Source organism: Tauraco erythrolophus, chromosome 4 (assembly GCF_009769465.1).
Source record: "Tauraco erythrolophus isolate bTauEry1 chromosome 4, bTauEry1.pri, whole genome shotgun sequence".
Lineage (NCBI taxonomy): Eukaryota > Metazoa > Chordata > Aves > Musophagiformes > Musophagidae > Tauraco > Tauraco erythrolophus.
In genome coordinates this window covers 20,712,218-20,730,110 of record NC_141468.1, presented here as the reverse complement: position 1 = coordinate 20,730,110, position 17,893 = coordinate 20,712,218, and positions in this window count along the sequence as shown.

Below are 17,893 nucleotides of genomic sequence, written 5' to 3'. Positions count from 1 at the left end.
ATACATGGAAATGTCTTTCATAGAACTCTCCCAGCAGAAAGAAATGCTTCTTAAAATGGTGAATGTATGGTCGCTAATCTGAACTGCAGCTCCAGACAATTGTGTTTGAGGGTGTTTGAGTATTGCATTATCTGCACATTGCCTTGCTGTATGTAGTGGCAGTAGAACAGACAAAGTTTAACAGTTTACACCTGACTCTATTTGTCTGTTTCCAGCAACTGCCATGATAAGCTCTTCCAGAGGAAAGTAAAAGGCCTCTATAATCCATGCAAGACAAATATTCTTGTGAAATACAACAACTTTAAATGCAGACTTATTTTTTTGAATAAATGGATGGTGTTTTCCCTTCTTGTATGACAAGGATATGTCAATTTCATTGGAAGTTGGATTACATTTCTCATCGGGCCAGTATGTGCAATCAGCTTATTATGATAATTACTTTTCAAATAAAAATGCAGTTTGGCAAACTACTTTTTATAATTATTATTTTTTTAACCTTTTATTTTCTCTTCTGAAAACTGCTTCACACAAAAACACTTTAAATGGCCTTCCCGTTGCATAAATAGAAGATTCAGAGCAAGAAAGATTTCATCTGACGTAGCTCAGGCTGCCAGCCTTGCCAGAGGCCCCTATTGACAGAATTCTACTAGGTAGCAAAAACAAAGCAGAAAGGGAGCAATTCCATGACCCTTTTTTTATTTCTTTTCTTTTTAATCTATCAGCAATCTTCTGTCATAGTATTGTGCTGGGAATAGCTTATTATTGCTAAATATGTTCCTATTTTTTAAACAGAGGTGACTTACTTGGAAAGTACTCATCTGTCTTTCTCCTTGTCCTTACTATCTCTTTTTTCTTTTTCCCTGAACACAAGAACTGGTACTCTGAAAGAGCTGTTGATTAATCTAATGACATTTAATGAGATAAATAGATGGAATGGAAAACAGAAGAAGGAGAGGCCTTTGATCTTTTCAAGTTATTAGACTAAACGATAGTGGAGATTTTTTTCTCGGCATGTGTAGGAAGGTTGCTTTGGCCCCTTAAGTCTCTAATATTTTCAGTTATTCAAAGACACTTCCCAAGCTTTTAACCTCAACTTAATTACAACATATATTATACTAACTGAATTCCATTATTTCAGCATCAGAGAGTCTTATCATGCCGTCATTATCTTAAGTAAATGGGTTTGTTTTACATAATATGCAGGATTACAGTAGCGTCCATTAAAAACATATCTTTTCAAATTATTTTAGACGTAGGTAAAGAGGAAGGGGTTTTTTATACATATTCCAATCAACTTTTCTATAATTGAGGATTTTTCCAGTTAGAAAGCTTATTAATTCTATGTACTTTTTTTTTTTTTTTTTTAAGGAGAATATGTGATTGTTGTTAATGAAATACATTTTCATTAATGTTTCAGTAGTATTCATTCCTGGAAAGCAGGAACATTTTAAAACTAAGGTCAGTATGAAAAACTTCTGAAAGGAGTGTCTTGTTATACGAAATTCTTAATAGATCTTCTTAATAATTTTTAATTACTAGGCGTCATCTAATCAGCTGACAGTAATGGATTTTTTCTTTTCTTTTCTACATTACAGACATGTATTTGGAAGCACCCTTCTTTGAAAATAATATTTTTCTTTTTTTTTTTTCCCTTTAGAAAGGTATTATTTAACCTCTTGACAGATTCTTTAAGTCTTTAATTTTTTATTTCCTCATTTTTGATTATACCTACTTTTTTTTTTCCCCATTTCTTTTCTTCATATTCAAAGCCTTCTGGTCTACCAAATATTTCTTATTCACTAGTAAAAAGCCAACTTACATCTCCAACAGGATCACAAGTCCAGCCGTCTTTATCCATTGATATGCTTTTCAAGGGAGCACCCTTGAGCATCTCTACTGCTTCTCAGGTTTGGTTTGATTCTTCTGCAAAAATACCTCATTTGAATCTTCTTCATTTCTAGCTTTGCAATTATTTTATATGATTCCCATGGAAAATTTGACAGCAGGTTGGCTGACATCTGTTCTTGCCATTGTCTGTTGATATAAATGTTGACTATTATAATCTCTTCATTTCTTCAGAAATATACAGATATAGTGAAGAATACCTCTCTTGGATCCAACTTTTGCCTAGATTGTAAACTATTTGCCTAAGGGACCATCTTCTTCTTCAGTGCTTTTACACTGCTCACGTTATGGGGTCCTTATCTTCTAGAAGTGTTATTCTAATACTGCAACAGTAATAAAAGGTAAAAGAAGTACTATATTACAAAAATTAAAAAAAAAAATAAAAAAGGAAAAAAATGGATACAGTTTGGTAGTAGTCTTAAAATAGTATTAAAAAAAGATTTTTGCTTCTGGAGTTTTTCTTTCTTTTGAATACAGACTGAGGCTGTGCTATGGTGGTACATATTCATAAGTAAATTACATTTATAATACAAAATGTCTTCTACACATTATGTTCTCCGGCAGATTATTCGTGTAAGTACTGCTTTTTTGACTGTGTTGTATTGATCAAAAAATAAATATACCCACTTCAGTGTTCAAATTAATATAATTATTAAAAATTAAGGTGACACATTGACTATTTTTCAAAATGTTTGACATTCAGCCTGTGTGTTGTATTTCCTCATATTTTTCCAATGTTACACCTGATCACATGACTGTTTGTACCTGCTTCAATGATGTTCTTTGCAAGAAAAAAGAAAACTTACTGAGTTACTCTTCTGAATTTCACAGAATGCTCTTAGTTCCCTCACCTTAAGGGTGAGTAGGGAGCTTCAGAAACTCTTTCCTACAAATTAGATGGAAATCCTTGAGGTTCTGGCACTTCCCCACTGCCCTGTTGCATGCCAAGATTAATCTAACTGATGTTTATCAGAAGAAAATATTTTTAAGAAACTAACTAGCTTCCAAACCAGGGGAGCAACACCTTGATAATTCTTGAATATCCTTCCTGTTGCATAGGCCGATGCAAAACTGGAGACAGGCCTTTTTTTTCAATATTACTCTTGTCTTGAAAATGAAATAATTGCAGTTTGCCAGATAAGACAATCAAGATAAAATCGTGCATTAGTAAAAGTTGCTAGGTTTTGAGAAAGCTTTATGGAAATAAAATACATCTGGTCTTAAAATGACCTGCACTTATTTCGACTCATAATTTTTTTAATCCTGTTTAAAGAGGCAGGATACTGACAGAAGCACTTACATATCTGGAATCCTGTCCACAGGTCAGACTATGATCCCAGGTTTTTGGTTTGACCAAACGAGTCCTTGGCATCAGGATAAGACTATCCTTATGTAGCCTTTTCTGAGTACTCTTAGGCACAAATCACTCCTAAATACTGCTTTTTAGCACAATAAGTTATCAGTCAGTCATCTCATTTCTGAAAGAATTTATGTCATTGTGCAGCTCTAAACACACTCATATCCTGTCTAGGGGTGTTGTTCACTAAAGCTTGATCAGACGATAAATAAAACTCTCTAATTACTAAATTAGCCAGTACTTAGTATGTAAGTAATTTACCAATTCACTCCATTAACAAATCAAGTGGTTAATGAAAATGCCCTCTGTAGACTCTTGAAGCAGACTTTCAGTTCCTGTACATAACTTCTTACACTCTGACAGTTATATTTCATATAATTAAATCTGTAAGTAAGCAGCTATATAAACACAAAAAAAAAGATCGCTGACTGGGCTAAAGCTGAGAATAGCACCCAATCTTTGGAGGGAATTACCCCTAAGATGAATTCTATATCTGTTTTGTTTGATCACCATGTACTATGTGTAATGCTCCTTTCAAGACCATGGAGCTGTGCAGCATGGATGTAAAGGCTGCCTGTTTGCCTTGTCCTGACAAGGAGCCTCTGGAGGCAAAGGCAGGTTGCTCTTCCACTGGAAGTGACTAAGAAAGCCAAGGAGAGGGAAAGGAAAGGAGGGAGAGAAACTTCTGGGGCATGTTTTGGGACAGGGAGATGAAGCAAAACACACAGCGGGGAAAAAGGCTGTAACACAGAAGTTTAAGAGACTTCTGAGTGTAGGAAGTGGACAGTCAAGTCTGATACGTAATGAAAAGGAAGAAAAAAAACATTTTTAATAGGGATCTACTGAGGATTGTGTAGAACGTGTTGCATGTGTTTTGCAATCCCAAGCGCTGAACGTCAGAACTACTTTTCAAACACCGCTCCTTTCTTGGGAATGAAGTAGCTGTAGTTTGCCAGACGTCCTGGAAATCATTTAACATTAGCCACACATTAAGGTAGACAAGCGTCTGGATTGCTGGAGCCCAGAAGGATACTAAATGTCACTTGTCTGAGTATAAAACTAGTGGGAACTGTCTATTCCGGGATAACACAAGAGTCAGGATGTTGCTTACAAACTTCTTCCAGTCCATTATGTTTTACCCAGCAGAACTGAATTGTCTTTATTGGTTTTGTTCTTATGATAGTTAAATATATCTTTAGAGAACAAAATACATTTTCTATTCCTAAAAAGACTATTTTAAGGAAAAGATGAAGGAAGATCTACCTCAAAGCTCTAGCCAAGGTTTCACTGCAACCTTTAAGGTCCCTGCTCAGGGACAGAGGTACCTGGGACACTCCTCCCTTAGAAACCAATCTGCATCAAAAGGTTCCTCTTGTAACAGCCTCTATGTTTGCCAATTGCTGGCACTCACAAAAGATATCCACTAGTCACATTTTTTTTGGTTATTTATTTATTTATTTGCTTATTTTCGGGGACTAAGGAAGAAATTTGTTATCTCAGGACTTCTTTCTAACTATTGACTTTCCTAATCTTGACAACACATATTTATAGAAAACTGGGAGATCTAAACGAGTACTGGGATATTTTGAAGCAGAGTTGAGGATGTTGCTGTATGATTCCTATCAGCTCTAGGGGGAAATATTTCATTATTAAATTCACTACTCTGCTTCAAAAAAGCTCAGCAAGCATGTTTTAAAACCTGTCTGTTAATATTCCATACTCTTTTTGCTGGAACAGGATATGCCCAAAAGAGTTTTCTGGTTGCTCCCAGAGCTCTTCGGTGGGAGCAATCCACTTCCTATTAGTCCTAATAGTGTGTGCCTGTGCTGCAGTCCCACATTGGTTTCTCTCTTTCACTTTCATTCCTTCCTGTCTCCTCTCTATAGGCATTAAAATCGTTCTAACTTCCTTATACAGCCCTTATGACTCTTTGCCAGTCTCACCTATGACAAGTATGTGATCTTGTGGTGAAATATCTTCTTTGATATGTGAGGCAGGGCAAAGAGGGCAATAAAGAGTGCAAAGCAACAGCTTTTCTTGTCCTGTTCTCGGCTTTTATTTCAAAGGGAATATAAATCACTCTCTTGCACAGAGATCACAAGAACCATCGATTATTTCTGTAGCTCAGCCTGCCATCAAGAAGATATAGCTGTAATAACCTGGATGCTAGAGTATCATAAGAGTTTTGCCCATTCTTGGATTTTAAAATATACCGCACCACATAGATAGTTCCTGTAACCACTTATGTCTGGAAATCATTGTGCTTCAATCATTGTTAAAAACATACTTAGCTACAGAGTTGATTTAAACTCAAGACAGTAGTTAAAGATTTTTAATTTAGTTCATTTAGCCAAAAATGCACTTCTCCCAAAATACTCAATGTTTTCAGCCTATGTGCAAGTTACAAACAGCCTGAGAACAGCACATAAATATGTTTCCTAAAGCATGCTCGTCTCACCACCAGCTGAGTGTGATGCTGCCCTCTCTCTGCACATTTAGAACAACCTCTTCCATCCTTGTCATTTTCAATCCTGTTTCATTTATGAACCTAAAACTATTTCCAGTCTAGATGAAGATCCTTGATTAGCAAACCTAAGTCTGATGACAAACTTGTTTTCCATCATTATCTCTCAACGCTTCTCAACAGCAGACTGTTACTATGCTACCAGGAAATGAACCAGTCCAGTGAACGTTCCTTGGTATTGGACCTGAGTCATCAATATTAAATATTTCCTATATGTGTAAGCTAGCAGTTTTCCAAACAATTCCCAGGCCGAGTTTAGGAGACAGAACATCCCAGGAACTATCCTTAACTAACAGTTTGCATGTTGTCTCCTTGTTCTGGAGATTAAAAAGTGTATTAGCTTACACACATGTTATTCAGTTGGCCTCAGTGTTCAGAAATGTTCATAGGCATAGTTAATCTCACATACACTAAAAATCTGAAAGTTTTACATTAAAATAATTTATTGTAGTATAGCTAACTTGTTGGCTTATTTTTGCTTTCTTTCTTTTCCCTGCTTTTGGTTGCATGAGAAAAAGATTTTAGCTGTTCAACTCTTTGATCTCTTATTGTGGTTATCTCAATTTCTGTTTTCATCTCGTTTTCATTACAGTGAATTCAAACTTTGAAAATACTGATCTATTCAGACCCATACCTAATTATTATAGTCTAATATGAGGAACTACGAGGCCCCTCAAGGCATACAATAAATCATTTTATCTTGAATATTTGAATTGATAACTTAAAATATTTATCAGGTATCCAGTTTAAGAAACAGTGACAAATTATTTCCACATATTTCACTACCAAAAAGCAAGAGATCTTTAGAGAGAGCTTTATTCATTTCCCTTGGGCTGCATGAAACAAGTTTTTCCTTGTTATACAGTAGCAACTATCAGGAACTTATATTGGTTTGATTAAAGTAGGCATTTCTGAGCCTTTCTACAGCACCAATCATACTTGCAACAAGAGCAAAACAAATGCCTGGTATCAAATGCAGTAAATCTACTCCAACTCTTCTTTGAATAGCAAAAAGTGGAAGTATATTTCTATTTAATATTTGCCAGCTTAAAAGTTCCCTGCTTGTGAAGCACAACCCATTTCGCCCATAAGCAGAATGAACAGTAGTCCATATCGGATAAAAGAATAGCTAAGGTTCCCTATCTCTCTTGAGATTTTATTTTTTTTAATATGTATGGAGTAGAACAATATTACGTAAAGCCTACTGAAGTAGTCAAGATATCTCATAAAATTTCAGAATTCTAATTTAAGAATCTGTGCTGATATAAGCAGTAAGTTTATTTTGTTCTCTCACTAAGAGAATACCACTACTAGACTCTCCTGAATTATTTGAAGGCTTACTCATGCCTTTTTCAAAGGTATTTCTGAATCTGTTTGGTGTCTAGTTAAATCTAGAGTACCTCAAAAGAAATCTTAACTGGTAAAACTTGCATATAGATACGGGAAAGAGAGAAATGGGGAAAGAACGAAGATTTGTGTAAGTCACATGCATTCCATTTATCTGCTGGATGATGACTCCACTATGTTAAATTGCATTTCTATGCATTTCTAACACATTCCTAATGCTAGAAGAGCTTTCTCTGCTCTGGAGTGCTTTTGGTGAAACACTGGAACAGGTTGCCCAGAGAAGCTGTGGCTGCCCCATCCCTGGAAGTGTTCAAGGCCAGGTCGGATGAGTTGTTGAGCAACCTGATCTAGCAGAAGGTATCCCTCCCGATGGAAGGGGTGTTGATACTAGATGATCTTTGAGGTCACTTCTAACCCAAACCATTCTATGATTCTATGATTCTATGATAACATCTTTTAACTCTATCACCAAGGATAAACAATATTTTTATAATTAAAGATACTCTTCATAATTAAGATCACAATTCTGGACATAAGAATAAATGAACCAAGAATTTTTCAATGTAATAGAACATCTTGCCTTTAAAAAATTAAAATTCAGTAATGGTACAGGATGAAGGAATAGGTTTGTGTTCCAAAATAGAAGATCTTTGAAATGGAATTCTTGTAAAAGGTTAGATATTTCCACTTCAATCAGCCAACTTTGCAATTAGATTTTTGTTTATATGACCACTATTTATGTGTCAACATTTGATTTCTTGTTCTGTGGGAAGGTGATCACAGCTTTTGAGGTTTGAATTATTCCAAGGCAGGACTCTCTCAGGCTGTCTTGTGGCTCCATTCCACTTCAGCATCTCTGAGCAGAGACTCCAATTACTTACCTGTGCTATCCATATTTTCTACACTATGCACTATAAGTTTATACAGAGTAATACATTTTTCATGTAACACACCGATTATTCCACTCATAGATTACTCAATTGCTTCTTAGTTAAATCATTAATTCAGAATAAAAGAAAAACAGAATTACAAGAACTATGCTTTGATCTTGCTCCCTCACATCTAGATTGATTGCATTGCTCACCTACCTGTTGGTCCTTTTAATATATATAATTACTGGATTTTTTTTCATTTTAAAGGTAATTTCATTTTGCATTGAAAGCTCAGTGTACCAACAGTTCCTGCAATGGGAGAAGAAAAAAAAAAAGAAACCTATGATGAAAAAATAAGAAGAAAAGGAAGTAAAAGAAAACGAAAAGGGAAAGGAAACGGAAAAGGAAAAGGAAAAGGAAAAGGAAAAGGAAAAGGAAAAGGAAAAAAGAAAAAGAGAAAAAGGATATAGAGAAGAAAAGAAAAAAGAGAAAGAGAAAGAGAAAGTACAAGAAAGAGAAAAGGATTTGTTTAGTTAAGCATTTCTTTTAGGACAACCATACACTCCGGCACAGTAGGATAATTTCTGATTGATGATATCTGTAAAATAGCTGTTTGAACCACTCTTCTTACATTTATGTCCCATTATCTATAAGGTATTTCTGGTCTATGCAGCAATTCTTTCTTGAAAGCATCCTGTAAAACATAATTAAGGTATCCTATCTCATCTTGGCCCAACTCTGACATTTCTACTAAATGGAGAAATAAAACATCAAACGTATCTCCGCAACCATCTCAAAGTGATAGCTGTGGCCTGCATTCTACCTAGCAGCTGCAGAGAGAGGTAAAAGAGCAAGCTTCCCCCATGCCTTCAACCAGTCCACAAAATTACAAAAAAAAAAGACAAAAAATGTCTTCTTAGTTAATTGAGTTCCTATTTCCCTGAACTTTGCAGCACGAGAGAACTTTCCAATACTGTTTGAGAGACACAATGATGAGAGAGAACCTCATCGCGTTCCCTTTTCCATCCCCACACTGAGTGGCAGGACAAACCAGCCATGAAATAGGCAGCAAGGTACAAATGTTTCTGGAGAGACTGAACTGTACAACCCTCTTTAGACTCCAAAAAGGAATTTTTGCAGGACTGCCACTGAGCTCCAGATACAAATCCCTTTCCGAACCTGACAGCAAAGAAGCCACACTCCTACCTTTACTAGCATTATATCTTTTTATTACTTTTTCTCCTTTTCAAATATCTAAAGACTAGATATTGATGCTATCTATTTATGGCCTTATCTGGAATATGAATATGAATAAGAATATGAATATGCAGGAAATAATCATTAATATGAATAGACAGACAAGCAGACAGATAGACTCAGGCCTAGAGTAGACAAAGAATCAAAAGCTGTGACAAGCTAGAGAAGGTCAGAAAGTTTCAAGGAATTTAGAGAAGAGTTGAAGAGATTAACAAAAATAGGTATTTACAGTGAAAAGGGAAAGAAAGTGTTAATACTAAAGACTTCTACTAGAGATCACAGCCCTAAGGACACTAGCAACTTTATTAACCATTTTTACTTATTTTTGTAGAAAAATATTTCCACATTTCCTTCTAGGTTTAGATTAGGGTACAGAATATAATGAAATGTATATATTTGATATAATACTTTATATTATACATATATATACATGTATATATGATTCAATGTATGGATTTATGAAAGCAGCAAAAGGAAATTTTTAAGACTGGTACCTTCAAGAAAGCAACACATACACACACAAGAGTTAAAACCGTGTATGCTGTAGTAAATTTGTAGCCTGAATTTACTCATTTAATTGTTCTGAATAAGTTAATGTAGCTTGATTAAATCAGTTGAGTCTACAGAGTATATCAAAAAGCCATATAGAGGAATATGATTCATCTAGCCTTCGCACTGTGATGAAATTTCCATCTTTATTGTAGTTCTCAAAAAAAAAATATTTATCAGGGAAACTAGTAAACTTCTTAAATGTAGTTACAATTAGCTGGAATAAATACATCCACAAATATAAAGAATAATTGCTATTTTTGGGGTTACTGTCTTCATACTAGAAGCAATTGGACAAATTCTGCAATCTATCTCATGTTGACTAGGTTTTTTTATTTTACCTAACACATAGAACTGACCCTGGTATTATTCTTTTTTTAACTTTTTTTTTTTTTTGCTTTTCCTAAATGACAACATTTAGCTTCAAGGGAAAGCAAGCATCACCTCTTGCTATACACAAAAGCAATAGCTCTTGTCAGTACTAGGTCATCTCCAAGCTCACTTTTTCTTCTGCTGTTGATGCTAAATAAGTGCAAGGGCTCTGAGATGGATTGGTGATATTGCCGCTAGCAATTGCAACCAAACCCTCCTGGGTGCAAACTTATGGCAGCATCCCCTGGCCTTTCTGAGCAGATGCATTTGCAAACGTTTTCACCTTGACCAAACATGTCAAACTCATAATCTCAGCATGTTTCTTGCTGGTAGAGTGCAGAGTCTAGCAACCAGGAGTGGGAATTGTCTCTGTTTCAGACCTTGTTTTACCAGCTTTCACATCTGCCACTTCTCTTGTATCACATGCCAGGTATGATGTAAGAGATGGGGCAAAATCCTAGGACAACTGCCTCTGAGGAAGTTTCTTGCCCTGTCTGATGAAAAAGTAGTCAAGTGAAAACTCAACTTGCAAATTGTGTGTATTTTTTTACTACATAGACTTTAATGAGCAGGGTAGAAAGGGAAAGAACAACTCACAAGATGGAAGTTCAAGGCAAGTGTGTGGTAGATAAAGGACAACATTATCTACCACAGTGACAAAAACTTGTAATAAATTACTGTATTTTATTCCAGTACCAGCTCTTATCATTTATGCATATAATTAATCGCTACAGTACATCAAGACTTTCATTAAATATTAAAGCTAAAAAGGTATCAACTGAAAATTGAAAGAAAAGGTACCTGCACCCAGAAACCAAATAATTCCAGATAAAGGCCCATGATCACAAAATTTGGTACTGTGTAAGCAACATCAACCTTAATTTTAGAGGATGTGTAGAAAAGAAGTACAGAAGAGGTGAAGGAAGAAAATTCTTGAACAACGAAAGGCTACCAAACAGAACCAAGCGGTCATTTATCTAATGTAAATTTTGGTTTCTCAGTTCAGTCAGGGATGGTTTTCTTCTCGTTTGACTAGAAAACAAAATGAGGATTACGTCCTATATCAGTTAGGCTTTTTTTTTCTTCAAAGTACACCCAGGAATAGTTAAGAAAAGAAAGTTTAAATATTAACATTCTATTTAGTGTATAACATTCAAATTGAGAAGGCTAAATGGTGAAAGGAACATGCTGATTACATCCTATAACAGTGTCACTGAAAACAGCAACAAAACTAATAAATAGGGCATACTGCAGGGTTTTTCCAGGGTTTTCCCAGATACTTATGCAACAAGATACCCACCTTCTCAGTCTTCCAAACAGTCTAAATTTGAAGAAGAGCCAAGAAGTGAATTAGGGTAATGCTGAATCACATTTCAAAGCTCTGTGTCTAGGGTGTATGTTTATCTCTAACCCAGTACAGGGGTGACTTAAGAACTCAGCAGTTTGCTGAATGGAGGTCCCTGTCTTCTCCTTTGTATGTGGGAGAGTGTACCACAACACATGGAACTCATGTTTTGCTGGGGCTGTAGGAAGGCTGGAAGCCAACTCACGCTGACTTTCAGTGGAATCTGAGTATGTGACTCCCAGTAGAGCTTGTGAAATGTCATCCTTAGTTGACATTGAAAAAAGCTTCCATTAATGGCTTTAAACTGAAAGAAGGCAGATTTAGATTGGATATAAGGAAGAAATTTTTCACTCAGAGGGTGGTGAGGCAGTGGAACAGGTTGCCCAGAGAAGTTGTAGATGCCCCATCCCTGCAAGTGTTCAAGGCCAGGTTGGATGCGGCTTTGGGCAACCTGGTGTAGTGGAGGATTTACCTGCCCATGGCAGGGGGGTTGGAACTAGATGATCTTTGAGGTCCCTTCCAACCCTAACCATTCTACAATTCTATGATTCTATGATTCTGCATTAAAATTGTGATGTTTTCATAGAATTATCATAGAAAATTATTGGAATTACCCGGTGATGTATGTTAATTTTTCCATATCACCACCCAATAAATTCTGCAATTAACCCATATCATTGGTCTAATATCATGTACTTCGGGGAAATCTTTTCAATTAGAAACTAAACAGTAGGAGTGGAGAATTGGATAGGATGCCTAAAATTGGATTTACTTTGCTCATTTTCCCTTAAGGTTAAAATGAGGTTTTGAAAAATAGCATTTTTTCTTTATGTCTTTTCTTATCAGCTTTTTCTCTCCTTCCAATAGAATTAATGAATGATATAAAGTCAGAAAGCACAGGAATAAAAGTCAAAGAAGATTTGTGCATTTATTAAAAGGAGAGATATCATTTGGAATAGTCATAAATGAGTGGTAGCTGTTTTAACCATCATCAAAAAATGAACATAGACTTTTTTTCTAACCCATTTAATTCTTGGCACGGACCTCAAAGTGAATAATTTTCACTGGAAATTAAAAAAAATCCAAACAACAATGGCAACAACAACTAAGCAGTATTTAATCTCTAAAAATGTGTGTTATTTGCCATTTGGAAATAAACACAATTAAATAAAAGGTGCTTATCATAACTAGGCAGTCTACTGAGCTGTCTCTTTTGACAGAAACGGGATATATTTTCTATTCTAAAGAGGTTAGCAAGTGAGAGGACAAGTGCAGACGTATTTATGGAGTTTTGCCAGAGGGGACAGGTTAGGTGTTTACTACTTTAGTTTGTTTGCTTTGGTGTCTTTTTGTTGGGGGTTTTTCTTTGTTGTTGTTTCTTTACCTGCGTTTTGCTTTTACAGCTGTTTTTACAGTGTTGTTGGCACTGACCCAGAAACCATTGCTCTAAGTCCACATTTTGCATTAGTGTGTTTCCTGACCCTAGCCTGGGGTTTCTTTTATACAAAATCACAATTGAGGTTCTCAATATGCTTTTATAGTCTCAGTACATTTTTTCCTTTCACATTCTATTTTCCTGTTCTCATGCTGAAGGGTACAAGGAGATTTCATTGAGTGCAAAGATTAAAACATATGCCCTAGGTTTGGAAAACATGGGTCCAGAAATGTTGTAAGCTAGCTCTAGAATGATTGTGACAGCTTCATTCAGACACACTGTTAGAATAGCAATCAATGTGAGCCTTTATGATTGTGCACTAATGTGAAGGAGTCATGAAGAAGTTTATCATATTCCTTTGCAATATTCCCATACCGTGACTGTTCTTGATACAGCAAATTCCCAGGATACAATTCACCAGCAGTACAATAATCTTCATTAGTCTTTGATACACTTATAATGATGGCTATTATAGGTTTAATTATACTTTCTCAGAGACTATTCTACCCATTAAAATAATAAATGAATTCTGGCATTAAACAAACTTGGACAATAATCATTAAGGTTCTGAAACAGAATGATATGTCCTTTGCCAAATGATAAGAGAATCTCTCTTTGAAAAAAAACTCAAGATCTAGTTCACCTTGAATATAGAATTTCTCATTAGTCAGGAAGATATGCCAAATTGCTGGAAAAGCTTCTAATTCACAGAAGATGTGGAGTCAAGTCCAGTTTCCTTACCCAAGTAACTCCAATATGGCAAAGTGAGCTGTTTCTAGAATAAGAGTACTGAACTGAGGGATTTGATTTCGAGCAAGCCAGCAATTGATTTAGTCATGTCAATCACCACATTTTGTATATTAGGGGGCATTTGACTGCTGAATTCCTTCTAGAGCCTACATAAAGTCCCTCCTAGAACCTCCATAAAGTCATTAGTTATTTTAGTCAGTAAAGACCCTCTTTAGAGTAAAAACTCGTGAAATATACTAAGACATTATTCTCAAGGATCAAGCATTACTTAAGCAAAAAGATTTTTTTATAGCACTTTGCTTTTTTATTAATGTCGCTTTTAGATTGCATATAGTATCGGTCTCACATGATACTAGTAATTAAAGATTTAGATCCACAAAAGGACATCGTTTGAGAGGCACCCAGAACACTTAAGCACTTAAACATTAAATTCAGATTCTCCAGAATGTTGATCAACTGACTTAATGTCCCTTGGTGCTTCCCCCCTCCCCCCTCCCAGTAAAGGTCTTTGAGTGTCTTCCCTTAAGGCTGGCTGGATTTACCATATATGGGTTTATTTTCTACTCAGATAAACAAGTTAAGCCCTCCTCAGTCCTACAAATCATTCTGGGATACGATTTCACATTGCCTTTCCCAGATATCTACTGATGCGATACAAAACCAAAATAAGAAATTTCCTTCATTCTTGCTCAAAAGTTTGTTAATTTGTATTCATAGCATGTGTGATATAGGAGTTAGAATCTATTATTTTCCCCCAAATACCTGGATTCCTGCCTTTTTCTTTATCAGTTAAGCTTACTAAGAACAATTTTTTGACAACTCAAAATCTAGCCTAAGAATTCAAGCCCCATTGTCCTCTCATGCACTTTCTGTTGTCTCAGACAACAGTTTTGTTGACTGTCAGAGATTCTATGAGAGAAATTAAATCCTCTGCACTCAGTGTTTCCCGAGCAAGGTGTCTAATTCAGCATTGAACACACCTGGATTACAAGAGATGTAAGAGTTTCAAGTTATGAGCCTTAAAATACCAACAGCCCGGGTATCTATAATGCCTGACTATTTAGCCACAGTTTAATTTATAGAAAAAGTATTATCTTTTGCATAGTAGCCATCCTGGCACTTGCATGCTAACTTTAATCATGTGGATTTTTGTGTCTCTGGCTCCAGAGGTACTTACAGAGAAATAAATCCGACAGAAGAATATGTGATATTAAGTCTAGATTGGGAAACAGTGTAACAATAGGAAGTCAAAGTCTTTCATATGAGATACTGTTAATAGATTTCAGTAGATCAGAAAGACACAAATTGCCACACGATGCCACCTCCATGTTACATGGAATGATGGGATCCTAGTTTTTAACAAAATTGTCACAGATAAGAAATGAGTGTCAACCTGTATAAAGGGTTAACATCTGCTAGGGATAAATTCCTGTTGTTTAACAAATGCAAGGATAGCAAATAAAAAAAGTAAACTCTAGAAAATATTTTGAAACAGATTTTTCTTTTATTGAAAACGTTGCAAATAATTATCTCTTCACTAATGAAATCCATAATTCTGTTATCATTTTTGCTTCCTGGTAAATGAAAAATAGATGTCAATATTGGATTTTGTTCAGTGCAGACTTTAATTGCTTTGACTTCTTGGTATTTGCATTGGTATAAAAAATTCAATGACCTTTGTGTTACATTAGAACACCAGAAAAAATGGAGATGCATTTCTATTTTAAGATAAAAAATACTATTTGTTTTTCATGTTCCAGTCCATTGTTGGGACTTAAATTCCCTATGGGTGTATTTTAAGCTAAGACCCCAAATGAAACATGCTTGTTTCTTCTCTCTCTAAAGAGATGCAAATAAGAGTCAGACAAATTGGTATTCATGATCATGCATAAAAAGATCCTTCAGTTTTCTAGTCACCCTTTTTTTGCCCCTTCAAATTTTAGACAGTCACATCCTAATTCACGTTACTAGCACTTTCTTAGGAACATACAAATACTGCAAGTTTAAATGACATCTTGTATTTATTTCTACTTCTAATTTTCTATTTTGTGTTAAAATGATGACCTATTTATTGATATGCTAGAAGTAAGAAACAAGATTTTTTCCTTTTTTTTTTTTTTAAATTATTATTATAAATTGATTATGGAGAGAAGCCTCTCTATAGCCCAGACCTTACTTATTAATAAAGACTGGGCCATTGTCTAGCCCAGCGTTGAGTTTTGCAATATATGACGTGACACAGAAACTGCAGTGAGAAATTAGTGAAGAGTTTGATATTAAATCTGTTCCACCATAAAAATCCTGATTTCTGCTAAACATCAGGTGCTTAAAAAGCCCCTTCATGCTGAAGTTATTATCAGCGAGTTTAGCTTACATATCTGGTTTTTTGAGCCCTTCCCAGTGCACAGCTAGATTCTCCCCTGCAGTATGTAGGAGGCTATCTGAATTAATGCTTCTGCAGTTTACAAAACCTCTTGTGCTACATAATTTTGCTGGATGGAAAAAGATGGAATTAGATCTCTTTTGGCAGACTCAGTGCAACCACTCACATATGAGCTGTCCTGCTCTTCCCTCTCTGAAAAGCCATTGTCTCTCTGTCATTGTAGACTTCCATCTTGGCAAAATCGCATTGCCACAGTGTGATTTCCATGGGCTTTATTTTAAACAGAATTATTTATGCTATTCTTACAAAATCTAAATCATCATGAAAGCCTCTAGAGTGAAGGTTAATTCTGTTGCCAGCAGCTGTAGCCTCACCCTCAGAAACTGAAGCTTGTGGTGGCAGCAATTACTGGCCATCCCTGTTCTGATAAATTTGTAAGTGTTTTCCCTTTGATCAAATATGTCAAGCTTTTAATTCTGTATAATCATTGATCGCATGAAGTGCCAGACTATCTTGTTTTAGCATCATTCACATCTGCTGCCATTTTCCAGTCATACAGGTAAAATACATTGACCTAGAACATGCTACTTTAACCTCAGCACCCTTATGTGGCAGAATGCCAGCTGCTTCTGAAATGCTATTATTCCCAATGACTTCAAGTCCTAAAAGGCGGCACACTAGCTGAAATGATTTTTAAAAGGCTCAAATCAAAAAAAAAAATCCTAAAAACTAAGAAAAAAAAAAAAAAATCAGCCACCATCCTTTCTGACATCGCATACTTTCTAAATTTGCAATGCTAAGTACTGCAGCACCTTTTAGCTTTATCACAAAACACTCTCCAGTAGAGAACTGCCATTTACCTCAAGCTCAATGAGTGACTGCGGTCAGGAGGAAACAGTATTGAAGAACAAATAGCTAACAAAATGCAGCCTTCATGTGACACCTTTTCTCCCCTAGATATTGAGGATATTGAGGAAATGTAGTATAACTGCATTCACTTTTGAATACACAAGAGTATAACAAGAGTGCATGATTCAAGGTACCTAAAATGCCAATAATGGTCTCAAAAGCAGAGTGCCAGAAACTACACGAAAGTAGAGGAATGGTATCACAAAGGGGACCCATTAGGCCTCTGATCTTTAAGAATACTGTGGGTCATGCAGAATACCTGTTAAATTTATGTTACATACTAGAGACCTTCGGGAATAACAGGAGCATGCTACTTTAATGATGGGTAAAAGGTGATATGTCCAGACTGCAAAAAACTCTTTTTTTTTTTTTTATTTTAAACCAAGTTGGGGCTGAAAGTCAAAATTTTAAAAATAATAATTACTGTCTATTTAAAAAAAAAAATACAGTACCTCACCATTTTCAGCTTTTTATGTTGCTTTAATTTCTAAATTATGTATTTTTAGCTCAGATTTCTAAACAGAAAACCACTTGGTGAGCAAATCGAACATTTCATTTTGAAAAATGCATAAATGGAACTCTGACTGTTTCAGAACTGTTTATTCTTGCTCTTCTTCTCATAGTGAATACATTCATGCAACAAGAACATTTCCTCTAAACTTTCTCTTTCAATAGAACTGCACTTTCTGATACTTTAAAAAAAAAAATTATATTACAGTAAACATAATAGCCTCAGAGCATCATATAATGCTCTGATAAACCAAACTGAACCATTTACTATCTGTATTCTTTCTATGTACATGAGTTTTAAACATAAGCTAATCCAGAAAATGGGAAACTCCTAGAACAGGAACATCCTTCCACCACTCAAATAAAATCTGTACTCTT